Source organism: Lineus longissimus, chromosome 11, assembly GCF_910592395.1.
Source record: "Lineus longissimus chromosome 11, tnLinLong1.2, whole genome shotgun sequence".
Classification (NCBI taxonomy): Eukaryota; Metazoa; Nemertea; class Pilidiophora; order Heteronemertea; family Lineidae; genus Lineus; species Lineus longissimus.
This window is the reverse complement of record NC_088318.1, coordinates 8846439-8866054: the sequence shown is the minus strand read 5'-3', so window position 1 is coordinate 8866054 and position 19616 is coordinate 8846439. Positions and strand designations below refer to the sequence as shown.

Sequence of the window (19616 nt, the reverse complement as noted above, 5' to 3'; positions counted from 1 at the left end):
GATCAAGAGTATTGGCGAACTGGTTAGGCCACCTGACTTATGATCTAAGGGTTATGGGTTCACCTTGGTCATGCAGTAGTTTACTGATAATCCTCACGTCAGGTTGAGCTGTAAAGACAGATAAGCACAAAATTGATAGGGAACCGCCCCTACACTTAGGCATAACAGAAGATCATGCGACTGAAAATGTCAGGGAAAAGACAATGTTTCCTGTGAGACCAATATGAAAAGGACATGACTTCTTGATGAATGAAGTGGCTTGCAACAATTCCTTGTCATTGTTGTCCGAATGTCATGAATGGGGGCTTACTCGTATTTCATACGAACCATTTCACTCCCTCTGACCTCATGAAACGGATCCTGCCTGAGGACATCATTCATGGGGGTAACTATCACTTGACTAATTATAATTCAAGCAGCCTATAGTTTACATGAACAATTTTGATGTCATAAAACCCCATACTGGCATGTTCCTGAAGGAAATGTATGATTATTTGTTCACCATCTTTGAGAGTGGTGTCGCAGCAGTTTTAATGTGTAATTTCATTTTAAAATTCTCAATTTGGGTGGTCTGAAGGTCAATCTATGGTGCCATCAATGCAAGTTTCATGAAAGTTGCCCTCGGCTGCCAGTTTTCATGAAATCACAATCCAAGGGGTGGTCCCTTAAGCACCCTGCCCCTTTTGTCACAGGCGGATTTGCCTTCAATATAGCAATGGATAAGACATTGTTAAGATCGTTAACAGTTGATGATAAAACAAAACTCTTTTTACATGTTACTGGTAAGCACAGAAGATGGGTCAGAAAGGAAATGCTGATGAATTGGTCTCTCGCACATACTGCTACCATTCGTAGATGAGGAACCGTTTTGTTGAACCTCGACCAGTACCCTCCGCATAGGAATCAGGAATTTCAGAACATGCTTCAAGAGGCTGGAGGCCTTCTCAAACCTCTGGATATTAGCATCATGAAAGCTTTCAAATGCCTACTACGTGCCATCTAGAAAGCCTGGAAAATCGCCACACTGAAGATGATGGGGAATGTCCCCAAAGCGAACTTCGAAAGGTCGTGAGAATGATCAGCTTGTCTTGGGAGAGGATCAGCGCTGATGCTGTGTGCACTGCTTTTGGAGGTAGCCGTCTGCCCATTATTGACGTCAATGGAGGTCAACAAGTAGAACATGGACGATTAATAGAAATTGAAAGGAGTGACCAGGAAGATGATTTACAGCTTTTTAAGGAAGAGCTAGATTATCTAGAAATTAAAAATGTTTCTTTATTCTCGATAAAATGTTTTCATATCCCGGTGGGAGGAATGGCAAGTTGTCATTGAAATAATGCACCTGTCTTCTGTTCATTTACGTGGCAACATTTCATCCCTCATCAAATCAAGCATTCAATGGTAGCAAGGCACTTCCCATTTCTAAGGGCAGCTTTGATTTTGCATTGCTGCCGGATTTTAGGCGAACATTGATAGTCCACTATACTGACTAAGTAGCCCAGTGTTCTGAATCAGTTTTGACAACACAACACATGAAACGTGTTTCAACATTGCTCGAAAACCCCAGCTAACCTCCAGGACTGAGTATTCCGTGATGCGCAGGTAGGTTGATAGGTCCGGTCATCAATGTCTATTGCTGGAGTAAAATGGTAAACATCACTATTGTTAGGGTAAAAATTTACAACTTCACTGGACTTAGAAGCCTGTGTCAGACAGCGAGGTATGCAGGGTTAATGGTCTGTCCCTCACACGGTTCTTGAGATATGCGGCACAATACGGAAAACAAAGATGGCGGCCATGTTGGATTTTGTGTTGGGTCCAAAATCTCTCTCCAGAACCTCCACTCCCCTCCCCTACCCTCGCACATCAAACCACATAAGTTTCAGGTCTGTCACTCACTTGCTCTCGAGTTATGGGACGAAATGTGAAAAAAAACAAAGATGGCGACCTGGTGGACATCTCGGATAGTGGGTTAGGGATCAAAATCAATAGGGAACCTCCCCTAACCTAGGTCATTACCGCACAGAAGTGTCCAGTTTGTCACTCAATGGATACTTGAGTTATGGGGAAGAATGCGAAAACAAAGATGGCAGCCTAGCGGCCATTTTTGATTTTGGGTTCGACCCAAAAACCATAGGGAATCTCCCCTAGCCTCGTACATCACACCTTATCAGTTTCAGATCTGTCACCAACTTGGTTTTCGAGTTATTGAATGTGAAAAACAAAGATGGCGGTCTGACAGCCATCTTAGATTTTATATCGAGCCCAAAATCAATATGGAACCTCCCCTACACTCAGTTTATAGGACAGTGACAAAATCCTCCCTAGAATCTAGGAAACTCTTATCAGCATCAGTATCACAGTTTAATTGCCCACTCTTGTGGGCAATCACTGGTGATTTAAAGATGGTTATTAGTCTCCGCCATAGGCTGAGACTTTTGTACTAGGGCATTATTCTCGCCAAGAAAATTATTTCAGCACACTCTCGTCATCAGGTGGAGGTTTTGTATGTATGTAAAGACAGCAATGCATTGGAAAACGTCAATAAAGCGAGGCTTGTCCGTATTTCCATCGAGCAAATCTGGGCTCCAGAGCGGAAAGTGCTATGGCAATACACAGAGGAGTACATGAGGGGTTCAGGCGCAAAACCCAGTAAGTCCACAATACCCCTATTGTTTTAAAACAAGAATTTTTGTTTGGGAGTAGGTTCATTGGTTACTGGTTTACTCTCAATGTAATCAAATAGTTTTTTGGTTGGTAAACAAAAGGCCAGAATTTCAAAAATTAACCTTTATTATGAAAACTAGTTATTAAGCAATTTTGATTGATATTGGCGGCAAAACTCTGTAAGTCCAAATGCGTTATTTTTGCATAACTCAGTAAGTCCAAAAAATCTGTGTTTGCAAAACCTATCACTGGAAAAATATGCATGAAAATGTAACAGAACACAACACAGTTAGCAATGTACTCAAATTGGATTAATAAAAGAGCAAATTCCTGTCTGTGAATAGTTTTGAATGTTAGTGTTTTTTGCCAGGAGTCTATAGACCAGAAACTACCGACTGTCCGTCACTTGGGAGGCCAAGCCATCCTGCTGTGATAAGTGAATGAAATCAGTACTGGGTACCTCAGAAAATTTCTGCACAATTTAATTCAATGCCTCCCATAAAGCCAAACTTTTAAAATCCAATTTATTCATCTTAATTTTGCGTAAATTCAGCAGAAATTGACAAAAAAACCGCTATTCTACAGCGAAAACGTGGGCCCCGCCATTTTGTGCGTCATGTGACATGCAGTTCATCAGTGATTGGCTTTCAGGGACTTACGTGTTTCTGCACCAATATGGTGGTGGCGTTTACTGGGTTTTGCAAACAAACTGGGTTTAAGGTAGGCATTTACGATGGGACTTACGGGATTTTGCAACAATATGATTTGACTAACGTCATCTACATGCAAAAAGCTGTACATTGGTACAGCTATCTCATTTTTCATAGGAATGGCGTTTACGGGGTTTTGCGCCTGAACCCCTCACATAGAGGCAATACATAGAAAAAACCTCTATCTCAACTGGTACCAAGGTACCTAAAAGCAGTTACACATCCTTACAGTGTATACATTGTATTCTATTTTGCGGTCTGTCTGCAGTCACCGAGTCCCGGTACGAGTTTGTGTACATTAATGCATGGTGTCTATACAGCGATGATTTACAATGTATCTACATAGTGTGTCTTGTACATTGATTTTGCCGATTTTATAGTCCTCATTTGACACAAGCAAACTCTCCCTAAAGCTTTCAAAACATTTTGAATGGTATTTAATCTGTCCTAAACAACATATAATGACTGTTTCTTAAGTCTGTGACAACTTAATCAACGAGTTTGAGTGATTTTCAAAACATTTCTTTTGGCAGAAATTATGACGTCTTGGTCGCTGAAAAGTCTCAGTGGCGGGAGATTTGAACTTCTTCCACATCGCAATAATGGGTTTTGCTTTAGTCTTTTTAGAAGAAGGGCTATTATTTTGTTATGCTATAAAAATTGCTGTGAATTGTAGACAGTTGCTAATCAATTTCCAAAACTAGTCAATTTTGGACTTTGATTGACAAAATTGCTACTCGTTGAAAAAATGTGTTTCAAGCCTAGATATCCCCAAAATGTTCACATTTAACAGTATGGGGCTTACGCACAGCCTGACACACCTGCGCCTCACTGTGGCAGAGACTCCAGAGTCTGGCAGACTCCAGAGTCTGGCAATACTCAACTAACAATTCTAGTCTTAGTTCGTGGTCTTTCCCCCAGCCAGTAAACCAGACACCTCAGTGACAAATGAAACCATCCGGTGAACCACAAATCAGCCAGTTTTGAAACATTTGGAATTTTTTGGCCAAGAAAACGTTTAAGTGCTGGACCGGTGTCTGTAATACTGCTGGACTGTTAGATTTAACACTTTTAAAAATTGGCCCAAAGAATATGCCTGTAATGTTGAGACAATGCACCAGTGGGATTTATAGAGTTGCCTGGCCACTCCCACACTTCATATCTATTTATATCCATTGCTCAGTTCTGCTGTTTGAATAATAATAGGTCAATTCAAAAACCCGTATGTTATGTGATGTATCCTTGCTAGAAGAACCTACCATAAACTTTTATCGAAAAAAAAGTCACTCATAAGAGAGATATCACACTTTATATGTTTCCACTTCTGGCCCCCTGGTGGCCAAGTCAAGAATCAGATTGGACCGAAATTCATTGTCAAAGGTCACCTGACCTGGGGGTCCTGTGTACACAGTTTCATGTTCGTAGCCCTAGGGGTTAAGAAACGTGCCACTGTTTTTGAAACAGGATATGGACGACGAAGGACGAGGGATGCCGGCCACTGCGGTGATATATAGACTCCCCTACGATTTGAAACATCCAACTAGAGGTCTGGCGGCCTGAATAGCTACGCTGGTGGAATTGAATAGAAAGGAATGAGATGATTGACAAGAAAATGTAGCAAGTAGTTTATGCGAGTACCAGAATGTAGGTTTATGGTAGATAGGGAGATGTGGACAGACTAGATGGAATCAAGCTTAGAAAAATGGGGCCAAATTCATGAAGGGCGTTCAGCTTAAAACAGTCTTTAACTACTGAAAAGACAGATCCAGGTTTTTCATGTAAATCTTCACAGAATATGAATAGGCCCTATAACTAATCAGGGAGAAGTTACACACGTCTAACCCTTACACGCCCTTCATGAATTTGGCCCCGAGGGTGGATGAGAGTTGTGAAGGTTTTATTTGAAATGCAGTGAATGAAGTAGTTGAGGGGTTCTTTTGTCACATCCGCTCTTCAATACCTTCAGTGCCTTTGCTCCAACTGTGTGTAAGCAGGCCAGCGCAAAACTGCTCTTTCAATACCTTTAGTTTGATACCATTAACGCGACTGCCTTTCTCTGTGACGGTGATCAAGTTGTTCAGTAAGTCATAAAAGTAGATCAGTAATAAATAATAATAATAATAATAATAATAATAATGGGTTAGCACAAACCTACTATTCATTATCCTTAGTTCAATACCAAACACGACTACTTTAGCAATAACAGTCTTAAAGTAGGGCAGAAGGTTGTAAAAGTAGGTCAGTGGAAATCTTGAGTTACTCCCATAAGGCTACAATGCGGTCTCTTACTTGATTGTGACATGAGGCATGATGCTGTCTCTTGCATCACCCACTTCTCTTATAACAATCAGGCTACAACGAAGTCTTACTTGATTGCGACATCAGCCATGATAACGTTTCTTACATCACCATACCCCTTGCCTGACCTCTTCTGAAAAGGTGCTTGACTTTCAGTTGCAAGTTGCGGGAAATTTTCATGTAGAAACAATTTGGTTTTCTGGTATCAAATGATCAGACGCAGAGCCATCTTTATACTGGCAGATAAACTAAACATAACGGACTCCAATTGCGCCGTGGATAATTTATTCTCTGAGGCATCACCCCCTCTCGACCCAGGGTCGAGCGCGACAGTAAAGGGGTAGGAATTTTAAAGCGATCTATGGTCGAGCATGACACTAGTAGAAGGGTTAAAGGTTGCATGTTCATGAGTTCAGGTTTAATAGGCAAGCTTTATTTTTAATGTTATAATAAATAAAAATTCAGAGATACCCATTCAATTTCAAGGCTTATTATTCAAACAACTTGGACAACACAGTAAAACAAGACCAAAACGTGAATCAGCTAAGAAACAGCATCTTCTTTCCCGATCCTGTCAATCTCATGGCTGACTGGTTGATTGGTTTCGTGTCACAAGTTTCACAGCATGCACAGCAACACCACTTTGCCAGAGGAGACCACCGGAATGACTCGCAGATAATAGACTGCATCATCCTGTAAACATGAGAAAAAATAGCACTTTGTAAAAAAACACCATCAAAATAAGATATTTATTATTAACATTCCCGATTATGTTACCAAAACAATGAGTAGTCTGTGCTGATACGCGAAACCGTGAGAGGATATACAACCCTGTATGGTTCGCTGTTTATGTTGGTGGTACGGTAAAACATAAATGTACAAAAAAAGATCAAAACGTTTGTGAAAAACTAGTGAACTGGTGGGGGGGAGGGATGAAATTAAGTTAAATTTGCAAAAGTTCACCTTTATTTACTAACGTTCCCCTTGGTAGAGTTTGGACACATGGCTTGCAATGCATACTTTACTTCCCTACACATATGTTGCAGTGCATTGCATTTGTTCAAGTACCGGTATCGGGTGTGTTACTGTAATGTATGGTAAATAATGTAGGCCCAGTTCATGCAGCTCCTCGCGGTTTTGCGTATCAGCATAGACTGAGAATGGCAGTTTTATTGTTTGTATAAAATACCTCGCAATTCCAGCAGACTACTTCGTCGCTATTCTGTGTGTACTCTGACCAGTGTCACTATCAAAGTTCTACGATATCATTGTTATTTTGACAAGAAACATGAGAAAACGTCAACTTCGTGTGAAGCGGTCCACCATCGCCATGTTTGTTCATCTAGCGTTCGGGTTTGTTTTGATTACGTCGATGATGTTTATAAATACAAAGAGGCTATTCTTATAAGAAAGTTTTGTCTAGATTTCAAAGTCATTCTCCTGCAGTTGTTATATTAATGTGTAATAGATAATTGTGAAGTATTACGATTATTTCATTCTGATGATTGGGAAGAATTTTTTGTAACACCGTTTTGTGTATAAAATGTACTATGGCGTTCATGTGTGTTTTAATCTTCGACTTCGACTCAATGACTGAGCAAATTTAACGAGACAGAAAGCCAAAAACGGTAACACTTCGTATGTAAACAAGCTACAGGAGTCATTCTATACTATGACTTTTCAAATAACAGTTGTCATGGCCTATTGTACCTAGCAAATCAAGAGAAATTACAGAGAAAACTCACCCTGGTTTTTTGTCAAAACGTCTACCGTACGGAGATGAACTGAGCATATGAATCTGGGTTTTTGTTCTACGTGTCTTTTATCGGCAATATTAATAAGAATTAGACAAAATAACCCCTCAAAGCGACATGTTGACATTGAGAATCAAAATATAGGGAAATACCACTTTCTAACTGCTCGTTATGAAAAATTTAGATTAGAACTATATTTTGAAATGAACGTACACACTCTATATACATTTGCAAAATGGCCATCACGTTATTAGCCTCGGCTGCAATGCCTTAAGTGTAGCGCATTCAGTACATTACAGAGACAGGTAGGATCGAGGCCGTTTAGCCACTTTTGACCAGACGACAATTTCTAGCTTAAAATCTGCCAATTACTGCCAATTACGGGGCATTTAGTTTTTCTGCTGTGAAGAGCTATAATCCTATCCAAGGAGGATACCGCGGTGACGTCACGGCTTTTCCAAGATGGCGCTGCATATTGTAAACAAACTCGATCGACTGCCAAGGGAAAATCAAGTCATCAAAAAAGTTAGATTTTTCGCATCAAATCAGAGTTATTAGTACTTTTCTGCTATGAAATAAGTCTTCAGACAATAAGCTATCATTTGAATAATGAAAAGTGCTGTTTTGATGGGGAAAAATAGGGTTTTTTAAACCAAATAGCCGGGCACCGATCTTCCAAAATTAGCGATGGTTTAAAACAGTCTCCTAGATATGGGGCAATCTCTTCATTAGCAGTATGGGATTTGGAGGCATGTTTACAGATTTTACAAGTTCGAGACCTGTAAGACCTAAAACTCGCATAGATCCCCATAGATCCCCTCTATTTGTCGAGTTAGCGCCCCTGTAAGATCATGCATTTTCGGACACTAGAACGAAATCTTCCTGCGGATATCGCGGTTTCGGTGATGATTTAAGGAGAAATTGACTGTTCTTAGAGATGTATGGGACAGAAATGAGTTCATACTTCATGAATACATGAATATATTATGATATGGGCGGGCTTCTAAGTCAAAACAATAACAAACTCAACTGCATCTCTACTGTATATTGCGTAGTGCATTGCCTAGTGTATTTCGTAGTGTATTTTAGCGGAGACATTATTTCCGCACTTTGGCCACGCCAAACGTCTTTTTTATTCGTGGAAGTTAATCTGCTCTGTAAATATTATTTTACACAGGAAGAATCCATACTAGGTATTGCAATATTTCATGTCTATTGGTGTTTTTGTGTACAGGAGCGCACCAGACAGTGAGACGTGGAGATGTGTTCAGTGCTGCTGCTGTCAGTAGACTGAATCTGATTGGCCTTAGCGATCAGTAATATGGGTCGGGATCATGTGATGTGACGTCACCGCGGTATCCTCCTTGAATCCTATCGAAAAAAGAGTTCAAAATATTGGTATGCTGACACATTTCCTGGCCCAGCTACAGGAAATTCAGATGAAAATGCAACTTTTTTGCTGGAACTACTTTCGGCCAGCTCCAGTACAAACCATAAGCTACACTGCAAAGTCAGCGTAGCTTAAAATAGGCTCAATAGCATTCGGAATATTCTGAGCGATCTGAGTAAATCCTGAAATGCGCGGCGGCGCTGATTGGCCTATCATTTTTATATCAATCAGAGATCTCGGGTGCAGATAATTTCTTTTAATACTGATAATGTGCTTCGTACAGTTTTGATAAGTAAATTGATAAACAACCAGCTGAAAAAATACACTTATTATTTTGTAAATATGTACTTGGTATTCAAAAAGAATACTATAATATGACTGTCTTAGGGGAATAAGGCCGTTTCCTATTGACTATTGACACTGCATGTAATGTATTACAATATTACAAACATATATCAAGAGATGAAGCCGGGATTAACAATGCCCTTCTAAAATCATGTTTTAATGAGTCTACATCTTTTGATCAAGCTGGTGTCTTCTGATGGTTTTCCTATGTCAAGAAGTTGTCTAATCATCTAGGTGTTAACATTTTCTAACTATTGGTAAAAAGGATATGAATGCATTGCTCAGGCAAAAATTGTCTAATCATCTAGGTGTCAATTTTCTGTTTGCTATCATAAGAGAGCAGCACCGTCCAGGAGCCGAACGAAGATCAACGCTATATTGTTACTCTGTTTACTATCACGAGAGAGCAGCACCACACTGCACAGTAACATTTAGTCCCACAAGGTTAGATACAGATTGCATAAGGTCAAAATGGATACAGCGGACACTAGACCTGCAGATTCTAAGGAGGCAAAGAAGGCACGAAGCACTGTAAGAAGTAAAGTCACAAACATTATCAAAGAAGGCAAACTACTGTTAAGGGTCCGAGAACGTCTCCCTTACACAGAATACAAAACGACTTGCGGACCTCATACGTGCCAAACTTGACGAATAATCTAATCTTAACAATTTTGACATCCACTTCCCGAGTCAAGAGTTGAAACCTGAGGACTTTACCGATAAAACGGATTTAGAGGCCCCTGAAGACGCAATTGCAGAAAAGCATGACCTATACTTAAATGAAATAAAAGAGCAAGCCCTGCCTAAAATGCATGATCTACTAAGAAAAACAGAGAAGATAAACCAGGAAACAGTGAAACCCGCAGCAACCGTAACATCGCCCACGCCAGGTCCTATCAAGCCAACACCAATTCGTATGGCCAAACTGAAATTTCCTTCATTCTCTGGTGATATGCGTGACTACCGCCAATTTGAAGAACCTTTCACTCATTTCTCAAGCCATCTCAAGAAAAATGAAGGCATGCCTTAACATTGAAAGAGTTTGGGAGATATTAGATGAAGCTTATGGAGATGATGACAGACGTCTAGAAATATCGCTACGAGACCTAGAGAAGCATAGTACATACGTAACCCACAGAGGAAAATACGACCTTAAAGCGATGGAAACATTTGTAGAATCACTCCAGAATTTTGTCTCACATATTGAAACCATTGGAACGATAAACAAGAGCAACGCAAGACGTGGCATATGCCCCCCCCCCCTTCGTGAGCACATTGAGTTGATGTATTAGGAAAGTGAAGTGTTTTTCAGACATCCCCGGGCAGCTGGAGTCATAGCTGACTGGGTTTAGTTGACATTGTGAAGGAGTTATTGGTCTGTAATGCCCGCTGTACACGTTATCTTTTTCTTCCCACATAAAAAGCGTACTCAAAGCGTTCTCGTTAAAATAAGCGAAAACAGACGGCTAATGGATGCACAGACGGCAAGATGCACGGACGGGAGGAACAGACATCGGTAAAACATAATGCCTCCGCAATGCATTACGAATTGGCGGGAGCATAAAAATAAATTTGATCAGACAAACGGTTCTCCTCGAAATTGACGGAAACTGATTTCAAGCACGCCACCCTGGTGACCATATCGACAATCGGAACGAGCTTGTTTTCGAAAGGAACCTTCCTCTAGTCACCCCCAATGTACACACAAAAAAATGAATTTGATCTGACGAACAGTTCTCCTCGAAATTGACGGAAACTGATTTCAAGCACGCCGTCCTGGAGGCCATAATGAGAATCAGAATGAGCCCGTTTTCGAAAGGAACCTTCCTGACGCCTGACGCCTGACGGATATCGGTAAAACATAATGCCTCTGCAATGCTTTACGCATTGGCGGGGGCATAAAAAGGACCTCAATGGGAGAATGCTGTTAACACAAGTTCGTCGCAAACTGCCCGAGGAGCACCACGTGCAGTTCTTACAGAGTGTTAGTGATGGGAAAGCCACCAATTCTCTCTAAGGCCTTGTTAAATGGCTGCATTCCTTCCTAGTTCTTCCCCAGAAGGCCTACAGAGCTCTTGCTGATCAACCGCAGTCTCCAGTCCAACCAAGCAGTAAACTATCCACTAATAATTTCAAAGTTCGCACTACGTCATCATGAATTAAATCTTGATATTACAGATTGAATAGAAAGAAATTGGCAAGATAATGGAGTAATACATTCGGTCAACAGTATAAAATTCTCCTTATTTGCAATTTGCAAATATGTGATCTATTTTTGTCATTCGATCAGTGGTCGGACCATCTGGTGGATACACAGAGGACCCAAGGTCATGGAACAAGTGCAGTAAGTGTAGAGCAACTGGATATATTTTGGATGAGTCGACATTGAAATCTCCAAATATCACAGTGGGAGCACGAAGGTTAATCTGCACAGTAATGTCTGAAATCGCACCAATTATTTTCCTTTTAGGGGTAGTCGTTAGATTGTACAGGCCAATGACATTGATGGGACTGTCACAGGATTGGTCAAGTGTAGTGAAGTAAATTGTTTCACTACCATAATATGACTGAACAATGGAAATATCAGTTGCAGATGCAGAAACTGAATATACCTTTGGTACACAAAAAACGAAAGGGGCTTTCCTCCAGCCATCTTCAATACATGACAAAGAAATCACATCCAAGTGAGGGGACGTTCTTCAGTTCAGTGGAGTATATGTAATATGCGAGGTTCTAGCCCCGAAAAACAGGGTAAATCCGGAAAAAACAGTAAAATCGGCTGCTCCATAATTTTTTTTTTCATTTTCGAGTTTCCAAGCCCGCCAAACCCCATTTTCAAAGTTAAAATGGTTAATTTGGGCACCAACCAGCATATTACATATACTCTACACCCCCCCCCCCCCTAAAAAAAACCCCAAAAATGCGGCTCTTCACGCTACTATTCTTGTGCGTGACATATCGTCTTATTTTACTGGTGGCGCCCTCTAGTCAGCCTCATGAAGCCACCAGTGAAATAGACGATATGTCACGCACCAGAATAGTAGCGGCAGGAATACATCGATTCGATAGATTATGAATCGAGGATTAAGTAGAACTACATGATTTGAGCAAATATGTATTTATATTGGGTAGATTTTGATGTTTACATTTTCAACTTTGAGGTTACTGTGACACGCTGATGCAGTACCTGTTTATGTATATAGAGAAAGGATCTAATGCACTACCTATTTTCCATGATTTCAACAGCTTTAAAACAGCCAGAAATACTGATAGAAAGTTGATTGGATTGGATGTTGATTGTTGTTCCACTTCCAGTTCCACTCCAGTCCATCCATTCGGAGTTGCATTCATTTTATTTTGCTCTATAGATCCATCCATGCCCTTGATAGGGGGACAACGTTTACATAACATAGTGTTGGCCGTCGTGGCTTACTGGACTTTGCACAATATTTCGCCAAAAAAGTATTCTACGCAACGGTCCCTAGGTGACTTTTCCTACTAATAATACACAGCCTGTCCATCCTAGATCGTGGTTACATGGGGAGTAATCGTTGTAAAATTAGGCCAAATGCAAAGACAGTTAACCCGGGTACCACTATGTTTACGATGCGAACATGCCGTGTAAGTCATTATCAGCATTTTTTTCATTGAACATTTGCGGGTACAGCGTCACAGGGAGCAGCATTGAACGGTAAACAGGTTCACATCATATTCAGACAATGGCTTGTAAAGGCCATACAGGAAACGATTCGTATCAAAAACCGACGATAACAACTATTCGCTTGCTGAGAGTATACATTACGCGCATACATTACATTCAGACATTTGAGCTTCCAAGCTTTGAGAAATAACAGGTCATGTGCGAATTTGGCATGTAATTTTGGTAATTTACGTGAGTACATTTTGGTGTGAATTTGTAAACAAAGTTTTAAGTCCAGACCTCAAGCGGTTATGGGTACACACTACATTTATTATCAAATTGCTAATTCATTAAAAAATTGAATTGGTCAAGTTTAGCGCCCCATAGATTTTTCCCAGACGTGCCGATGAAAATCAATTTCCGGCAGATACAGGGGTTAGATCTTCAAACCATAGAAATTTTGTTGTGGGCTGACCCTGATAATTACCAGGTTGGGGGTCTGAAGTTTTGGGGGTCATTTTCGACCATTTGTGACCGGTGAATCGACTTTTCAGCCATTTGGCCATTGGGACCACAAAACTTAGGCTCCTTAACTGAAACGTCATCATCGTTTTCTTCTAATGGAAAGGAAATTCATGATTTTGATTTTTAAAAACACGTATTCATAATGGAAAACACATCCATACTGGTGACTGACACCATGTATCGAACTTGACGTACGGGGTAAAATATAATGGTTGCCCCCCCCCCCCATTTCGCTCGTTTCGTTTCGTTGCGCAAAGTCCAGTTTAAGGATTTTTTTTAAATCGAAGGATGTTTTTTGCGATTTGAATTATCAATCTCTCTATCAGGTCTGAAGACATGGTGCCAATGGGTTTGGGAGACTGCACACATGTACAGGCACTGCAGTGACAAATGCCTATCTTAATACCACAATTTAAACCTCTGTCAACCTTACAATTTATATCACGAGACCCCACGATTCGCGGCGATTATACGCTTTGGTTGCTAATTTTGCAACGTACATTTTCCCGAGCGCGTGGAACGCCGCGTCAAAAACAAGGTATTTTGTCGCTTCGCCCAAGTGGGAACACATCTATGGAATTCAATGGATACTATTTGTTGCGCTAATCGCGGCGTTTTAACGCCGCGTAAAAACGCGACATTGAGTTCAGGCCTTAAACTGTCGTCAGTATGCAACGGATCGCATCCTGATCAGGCAATTTATGAAGAGCAGAAAGCACATTTGGGCTATAGTTCAGATTCAGCGAGTTGCGCTCAAGAATCGGGTGTACGGCACGGCATGCTCTTGACCATGTCAATGTCACTGTGTTCCAAGTTGTACAAAGGGTCACATACAGTAAGCCTATGTATGAGTATGACAGGTGTTCAGACGTGTTCTGAGTGTGTGCCTTTCTTTATTTGGGCTGTGTGAAACGGTCCATTTTGTCATATAAAGGCCTTTGGCTACATTGTTCCTGAGCATACTGTGATGAAGGCTGAAAATAAACCTCTGATAACGCCATGTGTTCTTTTTCTTTGCAGGTTTTGTTGTTTTATGATCATCCTCCAAATCATCATCATTCTTCATTGCCATCATTTCAGTTCGGTTAGTATTGTGTTTCAACTGGTACAAATGGTGACACACAGTCAAGTTTATGTGTGAGTATGACATTGTCAAAAGACGGCTTAGGCATTCAGATGTGTTCTGAGTGTGTGCATTTCCTTTTTTGGCCATACAAAACGGTCCATAGTGTCATAGGTCAGCGGCTACATTATTCCTGTGCAGTTGATACCGTGGTGGTAATGTCTACTACATTCTACGCCATGAAGGCTAATACAAACCTCTGATCATGCCGTTTCTTTTTTTGCAGGTTTTGCTCTCTTATGATCGTCCTCCCAATCATCATTCTTAATTGCCATCATTTGTAAACAAGGTGACCTAGTCAACATAATTCTCACTCATTTGTATAACCCACTCTGCCACCCATTGTCGTCATTGAGGTTTTATCATATTATGGTCACTCACAACGTCCATTTTGTCACTTAGTCCTAAATGATACAATGTAGTCACTTATTATGTGCATAGTTAGAAATGAATATATATATTATTCTTACCAAAGATCTCATGAATTCACAATCTTGTGAACATTGTATAAGCCAAATAGCTGCCATCGTTGTCATTTTCGAACAGTTTTTATGGTGTACTTTTCATCAAAAGTATAAATTAACAAGTTATCATTTCTCATAATGTTTAAGGTGAATCTATGATATTTCAAACAGGTCAAAACACAAAACTGGTCAGCCATTTCTGAAAACAATGGTTACTGAGGGTTTAACTCTTTTACTATAAGGTGTCATTTTTTAATCAATGGCTGTTCATACAAGTTGGAGACGCTATGTCTGGAAGACCATTCATCATTTATTGCGTTCTCTGGCTTATTTGATTCGTTCATTGTTGTAGTTAGAATAATCTAACTCAGCCTAGATTTAAATTAGTTCTTTATTGTTTTGCTGCTGGTTGGTAATATTTGATGTGGTTACCTCGTTTATATTTGGGAAACAACAACGGCTTCCTTGGACACGAACTATCATGGTCAGATGATACGGCGTTTCTGATTGGCTTGACCTATGTCGCATAAGTTTCCAAGGTTGGTTAAGGCCCTTTCCTATTGGTCAGGATCCTCCATATAAGTTAAATGCTTTGGGTCTTGAAGCACTTTAACTTGGAGTGCTGATCAATAATAAATGGAATCATCTAACTTGGATCTTTACTCACATATTTGCAGGTAAGCCAAACTTATTATATTTTCTATCTCATGTTTAGTAGGTTTTAACTTAGTTCTAATATTTGTGTATTCAGACAACTCAATTTGTTGGATAATTTGGGAACATCGCTTAATATTATTCTCTGAACATTACTGTTTGATTTAAATGTTGATACAGCACATGCTGCTACAGACATTACTTAGTTTCAGTTAGGTTGTCTGGTAACCTGACTAAACTAATCATGATTTGATATTGAATCTGGGATTCGTGATGCAATTGTATGTATTTGTAATTCATAAACTTATACTCGTTTAACGCTTTAGACTTTAACTTGGAGTGCTGATCATCTAACTTGGATCTTTATTCACATATTTGCAGATTTTGCTAGTCCCCTCCCTTATAAAAACTGGTGGAGACCCAAAGCGATTCAATGTATGAGCGGAAATAACCAGAAAACCGCTTAGTACGACAAGAGGTACCTGCAGAATCTGCAGAGCAACACATGCACCAAGAACCTTTGCCAGCATAACAACCCGAGAACCAAGGTCAGCCACAAGAAGCCCAGGAAGAACAAGGTCAACCACCAGAAGACCTTATACCTGCAGCAGATCCAGAGTCAGAAGAATCAGCAGCAGAAGAACCAGACGCAGAAGTCGAAATGGCAACAATGATGGCGCCAGTATCGCTGACAAAATTCGATGGTCAGCAGAATGCAGAATTGTGGATATCGCTGTGGGAGCGCCTTAAAGCGGCGATGAAATGGGACGGCCCAGCGGCAGTGAACTGGTTTCCTCTCTACTTGGAGAAGTCGGCCACGATATGGTATGGCAGCTTGCCAGAGGCCACACGGACAGACTGTGCTTTACTCGAAGCAGCCTTCAAGGCCCGTTTCACGAAAAAGACCTTGGACATGTCAATACTTTCGAGTACCCAAGGAGTTACGGAGGCTGTCAGCACCTACGTAGATCGGATGGCTCAGATGTAACAAATATCATCAACGATCCAGAGGTTACGCCTGCTTCTTCAACTCAAAAGTGCGTAGAGGATAGTGCTCCTCAACTCGAACCAAGTCAACCTGACCACACCCTCCCACAGAACACACAAACTGATGGACGAGAGGTCGAACGCTTGATCAAATATCAAGAGGTCAAGGGAAGAAATGGTACAGAGTAAAATGGAAAGACAAATCTCCATCACAGTGGGTGATTGAAGATAACATAAGCGACACCCTCAAACGGGAATTTCACATAAAACACACCTATTCAGGTAAAAGGTGCAAGCGGCCTCACAAATTCTTTAAGTAAACAAGTAAATGTACATTAAAACACGATTCACATTCATATAGGATTGTTACCATGGTTAGATATGCTCCCAGCTATGTCAGAAACTCTCATGACAGTTCGGAAAATCCTCTACACTTTCTTTGTGCTATTAGAGGAGACGTCCTCTTATCTCTCTGTCAGGTAAATTTCTGACATACTGTGTTTTTTCATCCTAGGTATCCGCAGGGAACCCATTTTGACCATGCTGATGCTCTTATTGATGTGTGGCTCCACAGCTTGGTGATCGGTTAATGAACTTAAAAGTAATGAACACATTAAATGAACAACAAATAACCATTCCTGCAACAATTCAACTCTGGCCTCACCAAGCAAAAACAATAAACACAATTGCAAATAAACCATTCACAGTTCATCTCTTATTTCAACACTGTGGTATGTATCAGTACATCCCTTCCAGCACAAAGTCAGGACAAATTAAAAGTGTCTGGCCTAATCTCAGTGGTTTCTTCAAAGGACAGTAGTCCTCAATACTTCATACAAACTTTTCAGGCGAAAAGTACTTTAAAACAAGTGGAGTATTTTGGTGTATCAAAAGTACCACATTTGACCACATTGTGTCCATTTTTCCGTTCTTCAATTCAAATTTTCTCTTTCTCACGTGTCATGTAGTGAGCAAGTATTTTTAAATGAGCAGTACAAACAGTTCTTGAGGCAAGACTAACCACATGTATCTTTTGTTACTAACAAATTTTGACATTGTTGTATTGAAATTGATTATATTGTATTTTGTAAACAAAGTCTATGAATGAAACCTTTTCGCTAGGGGCAAATAAGATCTCTCTGAAGAACTTGTAACCCAGCTTTTTAAGAGTACAGGAACGTCCATAGTCTTTGGTTTTGTGTTTCTCTCAAATTTTTTTGAACATTTGAGATTTTGTGTAAATAGTGTGTAGTGTGCATTATATATCAATTTTATCATGCTTATGACTGATCGGAAAACCAATCTAGTTAGCAACTTTTATGTCACTTGTATCATGGGTATATCCATGTGTAGGTAACTGTCCTTATGACTCGAGACTCCGATCAAGTGAAGTTATATTCACTGGCTCCACGCAGCAGCATGCAAACTTTATAAAATCTATCTTCATTTTAAAATTGGAAATCCAAGTTTAAATAAGCACTCATTATTCCTCTGTATTATCACTTGTGTATCTATTAAGCGATGCGTATCAGTAATTCACAGGAGCGAATTTGATTTTTAAAACAAGTGGAGTCTTTTATGGTGTACTTTTCATCAAAAGTATAAATTCACAGGTGAATCTATGATATTTCAAACAGGTCAAAACACAAAACTGGTCAGCCATTTCTGAAAACAACGGTTACTGAGGGTTTAACTCTTTTACTATAAGGTGTCATTGTTTTAATCAATGGCTGTTCATACAAGTTGGAGACGCTATGTCTGGAAGACCATTCATCATTTATTGCGTGCTCTGGCTTATTTGATTTGTTCATTGTTGTAGTTAGAATAATCTAACTCAGCCTAGATTTAAATTAGTTCTTTATTGTTTTGCTGCTGGTTGGTAATATTTGATGTGGTTACCTCGCTTATATTTGGGAAACAACAACAGCTTCCTTGGACACGAACTATCATGGTCAGATGATACAGCGTTTCTGATTGGCTTGACCTATGTCGCATAAGTTTCCAAGGTTGGTTAAGGCCCTTTCTTATTGGTCAGGATTCTCCATATAAGCTAAATGCTTTGGGTCTTGAAGCACTTTAATTTGGAGTGCTGATCAATAATAAATGGAATCATCTAACTTGGATCTTTATTCACATATTTGCAGGTAAGCCAAACTTATTATATTTTCTATCTCATGTTTAGTAGGTTTTAACTTAGTTCTAATATTTGTGTGTTTAGACAACTCAATTTGTTGGATAATTTGGGAACATCGCTTAATATTATTCTCTGAACATTACTGTTTGATTTAAATGTTGATACAGCACATGCTGCTACAGACATTACTTAGTTTCAGTCAGGTTGTCTGGTAACCTGACTAAACTAATCATGATTTGATATTGAATCTGGGATTCGTGATGCAATTGTATGTATTTGTAATTCATAAACTTATACTTGTGTAACGCTTTAGACTTTAACTTGGAGTGCTGATCAATAATAAATGGAATCATCTAACTTGGATCTTTATTCACATATGCAGATTTTGCTAGTCCCCTCCCTTATAAAACAGTCATAATATCAAATTTGCTCTTATTTGTTAAAAATGAATATGTATATGCAATTATGTTCCTCTCCTTTAACATCAGTAGATTTTAATAAAGCTCACATCGTTCATATTGCTATCCCATCTTAACTCTTCTTCCTTGAATTCTTCACAATTCTTCTTGACAAGAACAGCTTCGTGAACCGAAAGGATTCTCCATTGATTTAAGTGCCAAAATTCACAACCTTGCTTGCATCGGAACGATCTCGCCAATGACCACTTCATTGATAGCAAGCAACCTCTCTTGCATTGCCCTGAAACGAACATTTCCATGATCAGGACAACTCCCAGACTACAGCCTCTAGATTGTGACAATTTCATGAAGGACACATTTTCCTACAACAGTGTTGACAATTCTGTCTTGGGCACGAGTCCTCCGTTTCAAAGAAAAGACAACACCATGAGATAGCCAGGGTGTCTTTCGACTTTCATCCTTCAACTGAGAATGTCTCCTATCCATGCGAATAACTTCATTTCTTC

The 19616-nt window shown here is 39.9% G+C and overlaps 1 protein-coding gene across 4 annotated transcripts in view; it reads right to left on the bottom strand.

The window, feature by feature from the left end:
* Positions 1-19616, bottom strand: part of LOC135495767 (calcium-transporting ATPase type 2C member 1-like) — a 465754-nt gene that overhangs the window by 21757 nt on the left and 424381 nt on the right. The window lies entirely within an intron of this gene.